Raw genomic sequence first — 16,652 nt, 5'->3', positions numbered from 1 at the left:
TCGCCCATACACTGTGCTGGAGGATATGGTTGACGAGGAGGTGATCAGGAAATTCCGGCTAGATCGACGTAGATTGATGGAACTTGTAGACCAATTGTCTCCTCATCTGCAGCCACGAAGGACGTATCCTGGTTCCATTACACCCACAGCTAAGGTGATGGTGGCACTACACTTTTTTGCTACTGGCACCTTTCAGTACACAGTTGGACATGCCGGGGGGATGTCACAGTCCATGTTCAGCATGGTACTTCAGGATGTTCTAAAAGCCATGATGCTGTACAAGGATGACTACATCCATTTCCCACGGCCGGCAGAGTTGGCAGCAGTCAAAGCAGACTTCTATGCACTGGGTCAGATACCACACGTAGTGGGTTCCATTGATGACACACACATCGCTCTCATTCCACCACGGGCACGTGAGCCGGTATATAGGAATCGCAAGCACTTTCATTCGCTTAACGTGCAGGTGGTGTGCCTGGCCGACAACATCATCTCCCATGTGTGTGCAAGATTTCCAGGCTCCGCACATGACTCCCACATCATGCGGAGCAGCATTGGCCCCCAACTGATGGCAAATCTGTGTCCAGGACACGCGTGGCTTGTTGGCGAGTATGCTGTGGGGACATTTAAGATTTCTGTGTGGCATGGGGTACCCACCAATTCTGGTTGTGATATTTGTGTCTGTCATCCCCCTACATAGGCAACTCAGCGTACCCAAACTGGCCCTGGCTCCTGAGTCCCATACGTAATCCTACTACAGTGGGTGAAATGCGCTACAATGATGCCCATGGAAGGACACGTAGAGTGGTGGAACGTACTTTTGGACTGCTAAAGTCCAGGTTTTGGTGCCTGGATAAGACCGGAGGGGCCCTGCCTTACTCACCAGGCAAAGTATGCAGGATCGTGATTGCCTGCTGCATGCTCCACATCCTGGCAGTGCGCAATAACATAGAACTGATCTTGGACCCTGAAGACCAACAAGTTCCTTGGCCTCCCATCCCACCCATGTCGACTGATGAGGATAGTGGTGAGGAGGAAGGTGTGTATCAGAGGCGTCAGCTCATTGATCGCTATTTCCCTTGAATGTGAGTGACTACCTCCTGTGCCGGTTGACAATGCGTTATGTATGTTTGCTGGTGGTGGGTGGATGTGGTGTTCATCAGCTGCCTGTTCTGGTATGTTATGTTTGCATGTATGTGTGTTTATTTCTCTGGACATGCAAGTCTCCATGATGTGTGTACTCTCATCCACTGAATTTGTGATGGGTGTAGTTTGTGGAATTTTGCACTGCTGTGTGTTGTGATGGGTGTGATTCACTTACCTGACGTGTGTTTGCTGTCTCTGATTTTCCCTAGGTCACTCCCATAACGGCAGGATTCTGTACGACATGGTTCCCTGCACCTGGTCGGGTCTGTTTCTGAGACAATCATGTGAATAAACATGAAGGCAACACATCATTGAGTGTGTAAGTGAAATTTATTTACAGGTTGAGCATTGGTGCTGGTGGATATATACAAGTAAGTGTTGGGTGGGGGAGTGTGAGTTGAAGGTCATGGTAGATGTAATGTCCGTGCTGACACCACATTGGGTGATGTCCCGCTAGTCCAGAAGACCTGTGCCAATACTTGGCGTAGTGGGACAGGATAGTTTGCGGGTGGATGGCAGCCTCAGGCAGTGTTACAGTCATTTTCATCCCTCTTTGAGCGTGTAGATGGAGCATCCCCACTGCTCTCAGCTCCATCCAGCCTTGGACGGCCCCTCCGTCTTGGAGGCGCTACGGAGTCAGCTTGTGGGGCAGGTTGCTCAGGGGCCACATCCATGTCCAGGGGCACAGGTGGTGGTGGCGGTGGTGTTGCAGACCGTGGTGGCTGGACACTTGGTTGAGGGGGGCGGGGGGGTGTTGCGGTCTAACCATACCCTCCACAGTGATGTGTGCTGGCCCAGGAGGTCCACTATTTGGCCAAGGCGGCTGTCAATGGACCGCAACACATTGGTGTTATCAACCGAGTCCTCGTGGGCACGATCAGCGTGTCCCTGCCCACGCTCATAGGTATGCCTCGACTCTGCCGAGTGCTTCTAGTGTCTCAGCGGCAGGATGGGGTGGGTGTCGTTCCCAGGCTCGCCGGTGTGAGGTACTCCTGCTTGGGGGATGTTGTCTCGGCTCTCTCCTTTCCCGTCCACTCTCCCTGCTTGCCTGGGATGTTGATGGCCCTGCGTCTTGCGGTGGGTCAGGCAGGGTGGCACAGGGAGGAGTGGTGGTAATGGTGGTGGTGGAGGTGGTGGTGGGTTTACAGCTCACTGTAGCAGGTGTTGCAGGAGTGACACAAGCCACGGTTGTTGAGGCTGGGATTTCCAGTGAGCCAGATGGCCCTGGCTGTGTGCATTGGCCCGCTCCCTCCTCCGCACCGGAGCTGGCTGTGGCATCGTCACAAGAGAGTCCTGGATGTGAGTGAGGAGAGTGTGGCGGCAGGTTGCTGGTTTCACCAGTCAAATTGCGATCACCTGTGGGAAAAGATTTTGATGATCAATACTTTGGACATGACATGTTTTGATTGACATACATTACTTTTCAGTGTCCTCTCGCACACACCCCACCCACCACCACCCTCCCTGTGGACATGGGGGCCTGTTGGGAGTTGTAGTTGTGACCTCTCTCACACACCCCACCCACCACCATCCTCCCTGTGGACATGGGGGCCTGTTGGGAGTTGTAGTGCTAGCCTCTCACACACCCCACCCACCACCACCCTCCCTGTGGACATGGGGGCCTGTTGGGAGTTGTAGTTGTGACCTCTCTCACACACTCCACCCACCACCACCCTCCCTGTGGACATGGGGGCCTGTTGGGAGTTGTAGTGCTGGTCTCTCACACACCCCACCCACCACCACCCTCCCTGTGGACATGGGGGCCTGTTGGGAGTTGTAGTGCTGGTCTCTCACACACCCCACCCACCACCACCCTCCCTGTGGACATGGGGGCCTGTTGGGAGTTGTAGTGCTGGTCTCTCACACACCCCACCCACCACCACCCTCCCTGTGGACATGGGGGCCTGTTGGGAGTTGTAGTGCTGGTCTCCCACACACCCCACCCACCACCACCCTCCCTGTGGACATGGGGGCCTGTTGGGAGTTATAGTGCTGGTCTCTCACACACCCCACCCACCACCACCCTCCCTGTGGGCATGGGGGCCTGTTGGGAGTTGTAGTTGTGACCTCTCTCACACACCCCACCCACCACCACCCTCCCTGTGGACATGGGGGCCTGTTGGGAGTTGTAGTGCTGGTCTCTCACACACCCCACCCACCACCACCCTCCCTGTGGACATGGGGACCTGTTGGGAGTTGTAGTGCTGGTCTCTCACACACCCCACCCACCACCACCCTCCCTGTGGACATGGGGGCCTGTTGGGAGTTGTAGTGCTGGTCTCTCACACACCCCACCCACCACCACCCTCCCTGTGGACATGGGGGCCTGTTGGGAGTTGTAGTTGTGACCTCTCTCACACACCCCACCCACCACCACCCTCCCTGTGGACATGGAGGCCTGTTGGGAGTTGTAGTGCTGGTCTCTCACACACCCCACCCACCACCACCCTCCCTGTGGACATGGGGGCCTGTTGGGAGTTGTAGTGCTGGTCTCTCACACACCCCACCCACCACCACCCTCCCTGTGGACATGGGGGCCTGTTGGGAGTTGTAGTTGTGACCTCTCTCACACACCCCACCCACCACCACCCTCCCTGTGGACATGGAGGCCTGTTGGGAGTTGTAGTGCTGGTCTCTCACACACCCCACCCACCACCACCCTCCCTGTGGACATGGGGGCCTGTTGGGAGTTGTAGTTGTGACCTCTCTCACACACCCCACCCACCACCACCCTCCCTGTGGACATGGGGGCCTGTTGGGAGTTGTAGTGCTGGTCTCTCACACACCCCACCCACCACCACCCTCCCTGTGGACATGGGGGCCTGTTGGGAGTTGTAGTTGTGACTTCTCTCACACACCCCACCCCCCACCCCCTCCCTGTGGACATGGGGGCCTGTTGGGAGTCGTGTACATTTTGGTGAGTATGTAGCCCACATGCATGGGTTGGAGCCTGGGAGCTTTTTCTTCTCAGTTGTGTGAGGCAGGCCATGTCTATGTGCTCGTGGTGCTTGGTGCTTGGTTTGTACTTACCTCTTCTCCTTCCTCAATTCCTTCCAGGCTCTCTGGGTGCAGTATGCCCAGCACCTTTTCCTCCCAATCAGTATAGGGTAGGGGCTCCGGGGGTGTGCCGCCGCCAGTGTGATGTGCTCGCAGATGGTTTTTAGCACGGATGCCTTTGACCCTGGTTTTTAGGTCATGCCACCGCCTCTGGATCTCGTGCTTTGTCCTTGGCACGGTCCCTGACGCATTCACCCGAGTTACTATCCTGTCCCACATGTGATATTTCTGGGCCACGGTGGTCTGCTGGACTAGTGTCCCGAATAAGTGGGGTTCAACACGGATGATTTCATCCACCATGACCTTCAACTCTGTCTCCGTGAATTTGGTTTTTTTTTTGGGTGCCATGGTGTGTGGTGCTCAAGGTGTGGGTTGATTGTTTTGGGAGGTGCAGGTGTGTGGTGTATAGGAATGGTGTGGTGGGTGTTTGTGTGGTGGGTGTGTTTGGGTGGTGGTTGTATGTGTGCAATTTGTCTCTGCTGTCAGTCGTCTCGGCCCTCTTGCTAGCAGCTATGCTGTGATGCAAAGGATTGTGGTAGTGGGTGGGAGTAATTTTATAGTCTTTGTCGTGGTTGTGTCCCAATGGTTGATGGCAGTCAGGTGCTAGGTGGGTGTGTTGACTAGTGTGGAATAGTAGGTGCTTGGGGGGTTGTCATTGTGGCTTGAGATTGGTGTGGGTGTTTCAGGTGAGTGGGTGTCCTGTGTAGTGTGTTTTGTATTTACTTACGTCTGCCATTTGTAAATTGGATTGACGGTAGGGATGGTGTCCGTGTTGTCCTTCCACTGGGATGCTGGGTTTCTCGTTGCATTGTTTCTGCAGCGGTCGTGGATGGAGGTGAGTTCCGTGGGACTGGCGGCGTGATCATAATTGCGGGAACGGAGCATCCGCAGGTATTGCGGTGGCTGTGCCTGTTCCCGCGGTCATGTTTGTCCGCGGCGAACGGAGTCTCTTAGGTTCCGTCTGCTTGCGGCGGTCTCAGGTGTACTCCGTCCGCCGCGGACGGGGTTTGATGTACTCTGTCCGCCGCGGACGAAGTTTTATGGCAATATTATCCTAATCGCAACGGCGGTTTCTCCGCGGAGCGGTCGGGAGTATCTTGGCCGCGTCCTTGGCGGACGGAACCCGTTTCCGTCCGCCATCCTAATCGACCCCTTAGTTTGCATTATTATTCAACAGATTTCTACAATGCAGACATCATTTTAGTATTAAACAAATAACAGTGTGATGATGTTCTTTGTTTCAAAAAATATGTTCACTTATTATTATTGCCGTGACTCTAACAAAGTAAATCAAATGAATAGGTAAAACAGTTTAAACTAATTATTGCATATGCTTCTCCGTAAAAAATAGCAGTAGTGATGCCTCACGTTACGTCCTGTCTCGCGTATGAGACAGCCAATTATTAGAGATATAAATGACATAGTGTCAAGATATTTTCAAAATTCTTCATTTTGTTTTTGGCCTGTTGTCAACACCATGCTTGTTGTTTAAGGCATTCATGCAATTTGTTTAATCATTTGAGTCAATCAGGGGTATAGTACCCAATTTGTCATGATGGGAAAAGCAAAAGAAATCAAGGGGAAGAAAAATGTATTAAAAATTAAGAGCGAGTTACGTAAATAAGAGTTCAGGTTATATACTGTACAAATGTTTCATCATATATACACTGTGAATTGGGAATTGTCTGTGAAAGTTCGAAATAATTTCTCATTCAAGATGGACATAAAGTTCCTTGTCAAAATTCATGCCTCTTGGCTGTTTGGTCCGCATCCTGATAATATACTTTGACTCCAATTGTCGTAGTTTTTTCTTTTGGTCTCCCAGTCTTTCATTTATCTCGACTGTGTCTATGGCAAAGTAACTCATATTAAGCCAATTGCCACCTTGGCATGTTAGAAGATGTTTTGCCGTTGCATATGACAAGTCTTTGTTCTTGGCTGCTCTGATATGTTTGAGAATTCTCTTCTTGAGCATGCATGTGGTACTACCAATATATAACATTGCACAGTCACATTGAATTGCATAGACCACAAATTAAGTAGTAAAGGTGATTCGTTTGTCAATTTGAATAGCTCTGCCTTCCGGGTCTCGTATGGTCTTTTTATTTACTCCGATTTTACAGGCCTTACAAGAGTTACATTTCTTGAAGCCATTTTGTTGTTCTAATAACCAATTAGGTTTCTTTCCTGGTGGATTAAAATGGCTTTTGACAATCAGATCTTTATTCGATGGCGCTTTCCTGAAAGTTATTTGTGGTCCTGAGCCAATTATTTTAGATAATTGTTGGTCTTGTTTTAAAAGTGGCCAATATCTTTGTACAGTTTGGTGAATTCTCTGGGATTCCTTACTATAAGTTAATATAAGTCTGGGTTCTGCTTGTTGTTTTTCAGGTTGTTTTATTTCCTTTGGTTTTTTTATGAGAATCTCCGTTCTAGTTAGATTTCCAATTTTTTTTTTGCTTTTGTTGAGATCCCTTTCTCTGTATCCTCTTTTCCGTAATCTGTTTGCACTTGTTTCGATTTCTTTTATGGCCTTTTCATTTTGTGAGCAGTTTCTTTTCATCCTCGAAAATTCGCCATATGGAATGCTGTGTATGAGTGGTTGTGGATGAAAGCTTTCAGCATGTAAAATGCTGTTGGTCGCAGTCTTTTTTCTGTATAAAGTTGTCTGAAGATGATTTTCGTGTATGTAGATTGAGATATCCAGAAAATCTACTCTGTGACGATTGATGATACATGTAAAGGATAAACCGATGTTATTGTGATTAAGAGAGTCAAAGTATTCTTTAAATTCTTCCTTGCTACTGTTCCAGATTAGAAATTAGTCGTCAATATACCAGGTCCAGAGTATGATCTTCTCTAGGGCCAGGCTTTGTTCCGGGGACCACGCAATTTCCTTCTCCCACCAACCCATTGTTAAATTGGCATAGTGGGGGGAGAAGGACATGCCCATCGCACATCCGCATAGTTGGTGATATAGTTCATGATTGAATAGAAGGATGTTGTTGTTAAGACACATTTTGATCATAGTTAGAAGCATTGCAGAATGTTCTAATTCGTTTATATTTATTTGTTTCAGAAAATATGCACATGCATTCAGACCTATTGAGTGTACAATGGACGTGTAGAGGGTAATGAGTAAATAACTTGGATTCCATGATATATTTGAAAGCACTCTTAAAAAGTCAGCTGTGTCTTGGATGTATGAGGTCAAATTTGTAACTACGGGTGCCAAATAGTGATCGATATATAGAGAGATATTTTCGTAGATGGAATCACATGCAGAGACAATCGGTCTGCCAGGAGGATTAATCAGGGTTTTATGCACTTTTGGCAAAAAATAGATTGTTGGGATAGTTGATTTTTCTTTAAGGAGAAAAAGGTGTTCTTCAGTATTTAGAAGTTTGTGTTCATGCCATTCGTCTAAGTTCTTCTTAACTTCTTCAATCATTTTATGTATGGGATTTGTTGGTAATTTCTTATATTTGCTTACATCATGTAGTTGACGATATGCTTCATTTTTATATTCATCCACATTTTGTATAACGATGTTTCCGCCTTTGTCAGCCGGCTTTATCACTATTTCTCCGTTGTTTGCCAGTGCCTCGATTGCCTGTCTTTCTTTAGTGGACACATTTTCCCTTGTTTTTTTGTTCCTAGACCTCTCAGTTTGTTCGATGTCATGCATTATTGCTTCTGAGAATGAATCTATTTTGTTCCCAGGTGAGAGTTGTGGACAGAATTTAGATTTTTCTTTTTAGACCACTACTCGTGTAATTTCGTGTTAATATCCAAATCTTGAAGTATCATTAGTTCCCTGCTTTCCTCGTCTTCTAGCTCATTTGCTAGGTCATATAGATTTTTTAAATGGGGTATTTCGTTGATGGATAGTGATTCCATGGACCCTGAGGAAATGTTGGAATTTTCAATTATGTCTTGTGTCTCTGTACTGGTAGCAACGTTTGTAGCATGAATTTTTGCGAGTTTCAATTTTCTTACATATTTATATAAGTCGATCTTTGTGTCTGTTTAATTGAAATGTTTCTGAGGACAGAACGAAAGGCCTTTGTTCAACACTCTGTGCTCGATTTCTGTCAATGAGTAGTCTGAAAGGTTGATAATTAGATTTTCTAATTCTAGTTTCTCTTCGTTCTGTTCCTCAATGGGTAAAACCTTTTTGTTCCTGGATCGTCTGGTTTTTCGGTGACTACTGAAGATTTTGTACTGTTTCTGCCAAATCCTCTGCCTCTGCCTTTGCCTCTGTTCTGTCCTTGGTTGCGTGAGAAGTTTTGGTCTAGATTTACTAGACGCATCTCCTCTAAAAAAGAAAAACGATGAGAGATGGTACTTGATGTATTCATGGTGGTTGTTGCTTCACTCTCACTGCCACTTACATCTGATTTGCTGCCAGGTTCGCCTGTCATTTGTGGTGTTCTTTTTGCATAGTTGGTTTTGAGTGCCTCAAATCTCTTGGCAAATGTTAGTATTTGCCCTTGTTTGTAATCGGCCTCGTCTTTGGCAAATTTGCGATGTTTATGTTGTTGGATTTCGTCTTCATATTTTTCAAGACGTTCCTACATTTCTTTGCGTAATTTTTCTTATTCTGTTTTGTCTTTTTTAGATTGTTTTCTTCTAGTTCTTTAATTGCAATATATATTTCGTCTAGATCTTTTTCGGCATGAGTATGCGCATCATGTTTTGGCTACAAGCCATATTGTTGGCTCCCCATTCCTCCAGCATATCAGTTATTGTGTCTGGATGTGTGGGCATTGTAAATATCCTCAAGCCACATGGCACTCTTTCAAATTCCAGATATTTTTGTAATGTCAGCGCTTCCCAACTTTTGCTGATTTCTTGTTTATATTGTTTTCAATTTGAGCAAAGAGTTGTTTGACAGTTGGATCTATGGAGGATTGTTCCGTTGTTCGTGTATTCACAGAGAAGTGCTTCAGACTCTGCAGATAGCAGGTAATAATAAAGGCAAGTAAGTACCAGATAGGACAGGGTTCTGTGGTCTACATGGGTCACCAAGTTGGAGGGGGCAAGTAACAGTACCTCCAGGCCAAGCTTCAAACCATTTTAGATTGGTAGACCAATACCCAGACGGAGGTTGAGAGCCTTCCTGGACCTCACCGGGCACTACAGGACATTTGTTAAGGGCATTTTTCTTTCCCCTTTTACAGAGCTGACGTCTAAGATTAGTCCACATAAGTTATCTGGACAGAGGCATGCAAGAACAATTTTGATACCCTGAAGAAGGCCATGTGCTCAAGGCTCCTGACTTTTCCCAAGAATTCCTCTTGCAGACAGATGCCAAAGAGCATGGCATAGAGGCTGTGCTCTCACAGCTAAATGAAGTGGGCCAAATATTAACCAGTAGCCTTCATCAGGAGGAAGTTACTTTCCAGGGAACAAAGGTGGAGGGCAATAGAAAGTAAGCATTTGCAGTGGTCTGGGCACTAAAGAAGTTGAGACAATTCCTATTTGGGGCTCACTTTCGGATTAAGACAGATCACAAACCCCCTCAGATGGCTAATGCAGATGAGGGATGAGAATCCCAAACTGTTGAGGGGGTCCATCTTCCCACAGGTAAACGAATTTACGGTGGAGCATTGCCTTGGAACTGACCACACCAATGCTCATACTCTCTCAAGGTTCTTACACCTGAGCGAGGAGAACTCCCATGGGGGTGGGTAGTTCTCTTTGCTTTCAGCTGAGGATGACATGTTGGAATTGGCATCCATGGTGTGGTTTTCCCCCAGTGTTTTGCTTTCAGCCCTCCTGTTTTTGCTGACTTCGTTTTTGCTGGCCTTAGGACTCTGCATTGTTTACCACTTCTAACCAATACTAATGTGCTTGTGCGCTCTCCTTTAAACATGTTAACATTGATTTAAACCCAACTGGCACATTTAATTGCCTTGTAAGTCCCTAGTGAAATGGTACTACATGTGCCCAGGGCCTGTAAACTAAATGCTACTTGTAGGCCTGTAGCACCTTTTGTGTCAGCCATTTAAGTAGCCTTTAAAAACATATCTCAGGCCTGCCATTGCAGCCTATATGGTGTGTGAATATCGCAATCCAATATTGACAGATTCTAATTAAGGGGAAGGTGAATTCATAAAGGAACAACACAGTTAAAAGAACTTTGATTCATTTAATAAAATTCATATTAAAAAGCAGCCATTACATATACTGCTAACATATAAATTGAAATAATCAATAGAGAAACAAATTAAGCAATTTCAATACAGTACATTCACATAAAATATAAAAAACAAAATGTAAGTGGCAATGATTATATTCCGACGCGCGTTTCGGCGTTACAAGAAACGCCTTCTTCAGGAGCCACAATTTCCGTATACTAATTGTAGTCGTTACGATCTTATCTGACGACCAGGTTTACCTCTTTACTTTAAATTGTTGTTGCTAGGTTTCCGATAAATCTTTGTAGACTGCCTATGGCAGCTTAACGGCGTTTCAATGGCCGATTGCCGAACACCCTTCGTAGTTTAGCAATTCACTCGATAAAATTCTAATTCGATAAAATATACCAGGAACTACGTCTACGATCAACGGAGCGCTGCAGAAGATAGCTGCTGGCGTCCTGCGGCCGTTGAACTGGTATCAACTGCTTCTAATACGAGCTTGTTTTTGTATGCAGGACCGGAACGTTACCCGTTTTGATCGTTGAAGTTGCCTGCTACAATATTCTAACGGTTCAATGACAGATAGCCATGTTCCCTTCGAAATTTGAAAAGGTCCACTTAATCGAAATCGGTCAATCAAGTCGGGTGTTCCAGAAGTATATGTCCGGGCGCTGCAAAAAATAGCTGCTCGCGACCCGCCGACGGGGGAAATAATATCACCTAGCCTATATGTGCAGTTTTAAACTGCCATTTGGACCAGGTAAAATAAACCTCTTTCCAGGCCCTAACCCTGCTTTCTAACATATATAAGCGACCCCTAAGTTAGGCCCTAAATTGCTCATAGGGCAGGGTACAGTGTATTTAAAAAAGTTGTACATGTACTTTTAGGTTTTACATGTCCTGGTAGTGAAAAACTCTTAAATTTGTTTTCAGTACTGCAAGGCCTACCCCTACCATAGGATAAAATTGTGTTACCTTATTACATTTAATAAGTGATAACATTCAATTGGGAGCAAGTAGGAATATCAAGTTTGGTCTCTAAAGAATTATAATTTAAAACCCTCTTTAATGCTAACGTCAGATTTTAAGTCCCAATTCTGAAAATGCCACTTTTAGAAAGTTGGTATTTTTTTGTCCCAAACGTTTGGTGCCTGCAGCCTGTATCCTGGGTCACATACCTAGGTGTAGCTGGCAGTTGGTCTTTGTGTATTTCTCCCAGACAGTGAGACAAAGTGGGAATCAGTTTTGTCAGGCTGGGTCACTGTGAGTCTTGCCCCCCCAACCCAAGCGGTGCTACCCCAGTCCTGGACCCTAGAAAGTGGGCCGAAGGTGCCCTGCCAGCCCAGTTATGGTCTAAGCAGATCCAATGCATCGTCTTGCATCAGATCTGCCACTGCGTGACAAATTGCTGACACAGGACCGTACAGCTCATTGGAACCAGTCCTGCGCTATGCGTCCTTGAGGCTGACCTTGCATAGCAGCCCCAAATCACAGCTGCTTGATACATTCTCTACACGGGATCTCGCAATGCTCCACAACCAGGAAGGTACTTTGTTCATTTTTATACCACTTCTAAAAGTGTAGTCATAACTTACAATCTAGTCTTCTACTGTTTGTTCTTCCGTTGCATTTCTAAATGTCAAACTCAGCATATTCCAATTACTGTAAAGAAATCCTGGTGTTTAAACAATAGTGTTCCTTTCAAAATGGTTTGTGTTGCCTTTATTAAAATGTACAAGATGCAAACTTAAGAACCTAATTGAAGCCTTATATATGGTTCAACAATGTAAGGCACCTACACCAGCCCATGTCCTGAGGATACCTCAAAAGGACAAAGATCAAAATGCATCGACAGCATCTGGGCAAAGAAACTGAGAATTTCACACAAAAAATATGTTCAGAAGATTATAATGGAAGGTCAAGAGGACTGAGCTACTGGGTCTTTTCCCACTCTGTTGTCCATAACTGGCCCTTGTACATTTATAGTGGTTTTGCGAATGTTGCAGTAAGTTTTTGTTCACCATGTGTACAAATGGAATTTCCTGAACTAGTGTCTCTATTCATTTTTTTGGTGTGTAATCTATGGACCAGAATTGATATGGTCATTCTGTCACTTTTTTGGAATGCATTCACCAATATTCACTTGGGTGAATGTGAATTATTTCCTACGTGATGATGGACACATGTTTATAAACAAGTGTTAAGAAATTTTATGATATTCAAAAATTGTGCTCTGTGCTATAGTTTGTCAAATTGAAGTATACATAAACACAAAGAGGTGTATTCATTGAATGCTGTTATACATTTCGTTTGTGAGGACTGACTGACGGTTGCAGTTCGTTTCATGGTTCAAAATACTCTTTGAAGATAGCAGCATTGGCCTTGCCCTATTGTATAAACAAAAACTGGTTCTGCAACGAAAGGCAAACATTTGGGTGGCTGTGGAAAAAGGGCCAGGCCCAACACTTATCCATCCACTGCACTGGAAATGTCCCCATGCCTCCAGGGGCGGCTCTTCCGCGAAGGTGGAGGAGTGTCACCCCACTGCTCTCAGAGAAGTGGAACAGGGAAAAATAAAATAATGATAACAAGGTTATTATCATGTTATTTTTTGTTTCTGCTGGGCTGGGTTAGGGCGGGGCAGGGCTGGTGGCTCAGGGAGGATGAGTAGGAACATGCGTTGGCTCTCTGTCCTATTCTGAGCGCCAAACCACGGTGCTCAGACCAATCAAAACGCTGCATTGCAGCATTGTGATTGCTCAGGGGAGCCTACATAACCACTCTCACACCCACTCACAAACCCATACAGCCATTCCACACCCACTTAACCACCTACACAGCCACTCATAAACCCATACACCCACTCACACACCCACTCACAGACCATACAGACACTCACAATCCCACTCACACAGATACACAGGCACTCACAAAATCACTCACCTACACAGCTACTCACATACCCACTCAAAGACCCATACAGCAACTCTCACACATACACACTGACCCATACAACCACTCACACACCCACTCATATAACCTCTCACAGGCTCTTATGGCCACTCACACACCCATACAGTCCCTGATGCAGACCCGGAGAACCACTCACACCCACACACAGGGAGTCAGACACCCACACACACACCCATTCTGCCACTCTCACATGCACTCAAAGGTGTGTATTGCTACTCACACACCTACTCACACATCCATACAATCACTCACATACCCACAAAACACCTCACAACCCCACTCACAGACATATACAGCCACTTACACAACCACTCACATACCCACTTACAAACCTATACAGCCATGCACACTCACTCAAACCCATATAGACACTCAAAGTCCCACTCACACACCCACACAGGCACACACAAAATCACTCACACACCCACACAGCTACTCAAACACCTACTCACAGACCCATACAGCCACTCAAACACCCACTCACTGACCAATGCTAACACGCACATACACACTCACAGACCCATAAAGCCACTCACATACCCATACCATCTCTGATTCATCCACTCAGAGACCCAAAGAACCACTCATATACCCACACAGACACTCAAATACCTACTCACACACCCATTCTGCCACTGTCACATGCACTCACAGACTCGCTCATACAACCACTCACACATCCAAAAAAACACTCACACATCCACTCAGAGACCCATACAGCCGCTTACACATCCACTCACACACCCACATACCCGATCACAGACCCATACAGTCACTCGCCGACCCATATAAAAACTCACAAAACCACTCACATGCCCATACAGCTACTCACACACCCATACAGCCACTCAGACACCCACACATTGACCCATAAAGCTACTCACACTCCTACTCTTAGACCCATACAGCCACTTACACACTCATTCTCAAAAGTTACAGGTTACAATTAGGTAATAGAATTTAAAAAACATTAGAAATTCACTGTAAAAACTAAAGGTCACAAGGAGGTTATAGTTAGGCATAGATTTCACTCGTACAAAGACCATTGAAATTCTGCAGTTACAGTTAACCGAGCTACCTATATAGCACTTACTCCCCCACATTGCACTGCTTATGACCTTACATATTACATCACCCGAATGTTTGGGAACAATAAAACAAAAACAAGTGCAGGCTCCCCCGCTTGCTTTTAAATAACTCCACGGTTGAGCCAGTTGCCAGAGCCAAACCATAAAAAAATAGGAGCGGGCAAATGAGGCCTGCTCCGAAGTCTTATGAAAGCCCTGGGGACCGCCACCTCTCCAGGCTATTGCATTTTATGTATGCGGGGGAGCCCATGCGGCACTCCCTGGGCCCTGGGGACCGCCACCTACCCTGGGCAAATGTTTATAAAGTAATGCAGGGTCCACGCACCCTTCCACCGCAGGGACTGTCACCTCCCTAGGACACTTGAAATATTATGCAGGCCCATCCTAACCCAGGGGACCACCACAGAACTAAACATCAAATTAATGCGAGTGGGGTGTGGGGCACCCTCATAGCCTCAGGGACTGCCACCTCCCTGGGGCAATTCATTCAAATTAAGGGGGTGCTGTGCTGCCACTCCCACAGCACAGGGACCACCACCTCCTCTGGGCTAACTAATGCAATGGAGAGGGTCACACAGCCCTCCTCCTGGAGCCATAGATGATTCTGGGGACCCCCACCCCCTAGGGCTGGCTTCTGCTATGTCCCGGGGTGCCCACCCCTGGGACATAGCTGTTTGCTGTGGCTTGGCAGGAGCTTTAACCACTCCCACCAAGTCACAGCAAGCACTCCGCTTTCAGCAAGCAAGATCTGTGAAACTGCTTTCGCCTGCTGGAAGAAGAGCGTTCATCTGCTTCCCTGCTCACTGTCATGCAAACTGGGAACCAGACAAATTGCTTTCATACACAGGGAGCTGCATGTTTTGCAAACCCTATGTGTGAGAGCAATGCTGGCTCCCGCAGGAGCCAGGAGCTGGCTGCAACAGCGGGGGCCTTGAGGCTCCCCAGCAGTCCTTGGAAAGAGCAGAAAGAGGCAGAAAACGGTCAGAAAAGAGCAGAAAGAGGTAGAATAAAGGTCATAAAGAGGCAGAATAAAGGTGAGAAATAAGCAGAAAGAGGTGGAATAAAGGGAAAGAATGACCAGCAAAAGTCCCTTTGACTGCTGAGGTTTGTTTGGGACCAAGAATCCCTATTGTTCTGACAAGTAAGTCCCCCACAGCAGGATTGCTGCGACGTCATTGGAGGCCCATCCCCTTTCTCCACCACTCTACACAGGGACCTCCTCACGCACTACTGATTGGGGGTTTAAGTCCCCTTGACTGCTGAGGGTCCTTGGGGCCAAGAATACCTATTGCTGCGACAAGTAAGTGCCCCACAGCCAGATTCCTGAGATGTTGTTGAAGGCCCTTCCTCCTTTCTCAACCACTCTGCACAGGGGCCTCCTGGCGCACAACTGCTTAGCTGCTGTGGGTCGTTGGGCGCCTGTAACCTCTATTGTTGCTTCAAGTAAGTCCCTCACAGTCGGATTGCTGAGATGTCATCGGAGGCCCCGCCCCTTTTCTCAACCACTCTACACAGGGGCTTTCTGCCACACTGCTGTTTTGGGGAATACGTCCCCATGGCCGCTGAGGTTGTTGGGGGCCGAGAACCCTATTCTTGCTACAAGTAAGTCCCTCCAAGCCAGATTGCTGAGACATCGTTGGAGACACCACCCCCTTTCTCAACCACTCTGTAAAGGGCCAGGGCCTCCTGGCGCACTACAGGTTGCAATCACACTCAGCTATGGCATACAAAAAATTCTGCTCTATTGCAGAGTACAGAGTTTATCAGTAACTCTACGGAGTTGCCGTATTTCACTAACTCTGCGAGCAGAGTGGAATTTTACACCCAGGCCTAGTTACCATTCACAGACCCACTCAGAAACACATGCTCTCACTCACAGACCCACTCAGACGCTTATGGATCCACTCACAGACCCGCTCTGAGACTCACACAACCACTTACAGACCCACTCGGACATTCACACACCCACTCACTGACCCACCCAGAGACTTACACATCCACTAACCTACCTATACTGCCACTCACATACCTACTCTCAAAGGTTACAGGTTACAGTTAGGAAATAAAATGTTAAGAAACGTTGAAATTCACTGAAAAAAACAAAGGTTACAGGGATGTTATAGTTTACACATAGACTTAAAATAAACATAGAAATTCATTGAAAAACCAAAGGTTACAGAGACATTATAGCTACTAAATAAGATAGAAATACTTGGAGGAGGAGCTTGGCGGGCATCCGAGA

The sequence above is a fragment of the Lissotriton helveticus genome, chromosome 8 (assembly GCF_964261635.1).
Source record: "Lissotriton helveticus chromosome 8, aLisHel1.1, whole genome shotgun sequence".
Taxonomy (NCBI): Eukaryota; Metazoa; Chordata; class Amphibia; order Caudata; family Salamandridae; genus Lissotriton; species Lissotriton helveticus.
The sequence above is the reverse complement of the archived record's forward strand: the minus strand, read 5'-3'. Positions refer to the sequence as shown.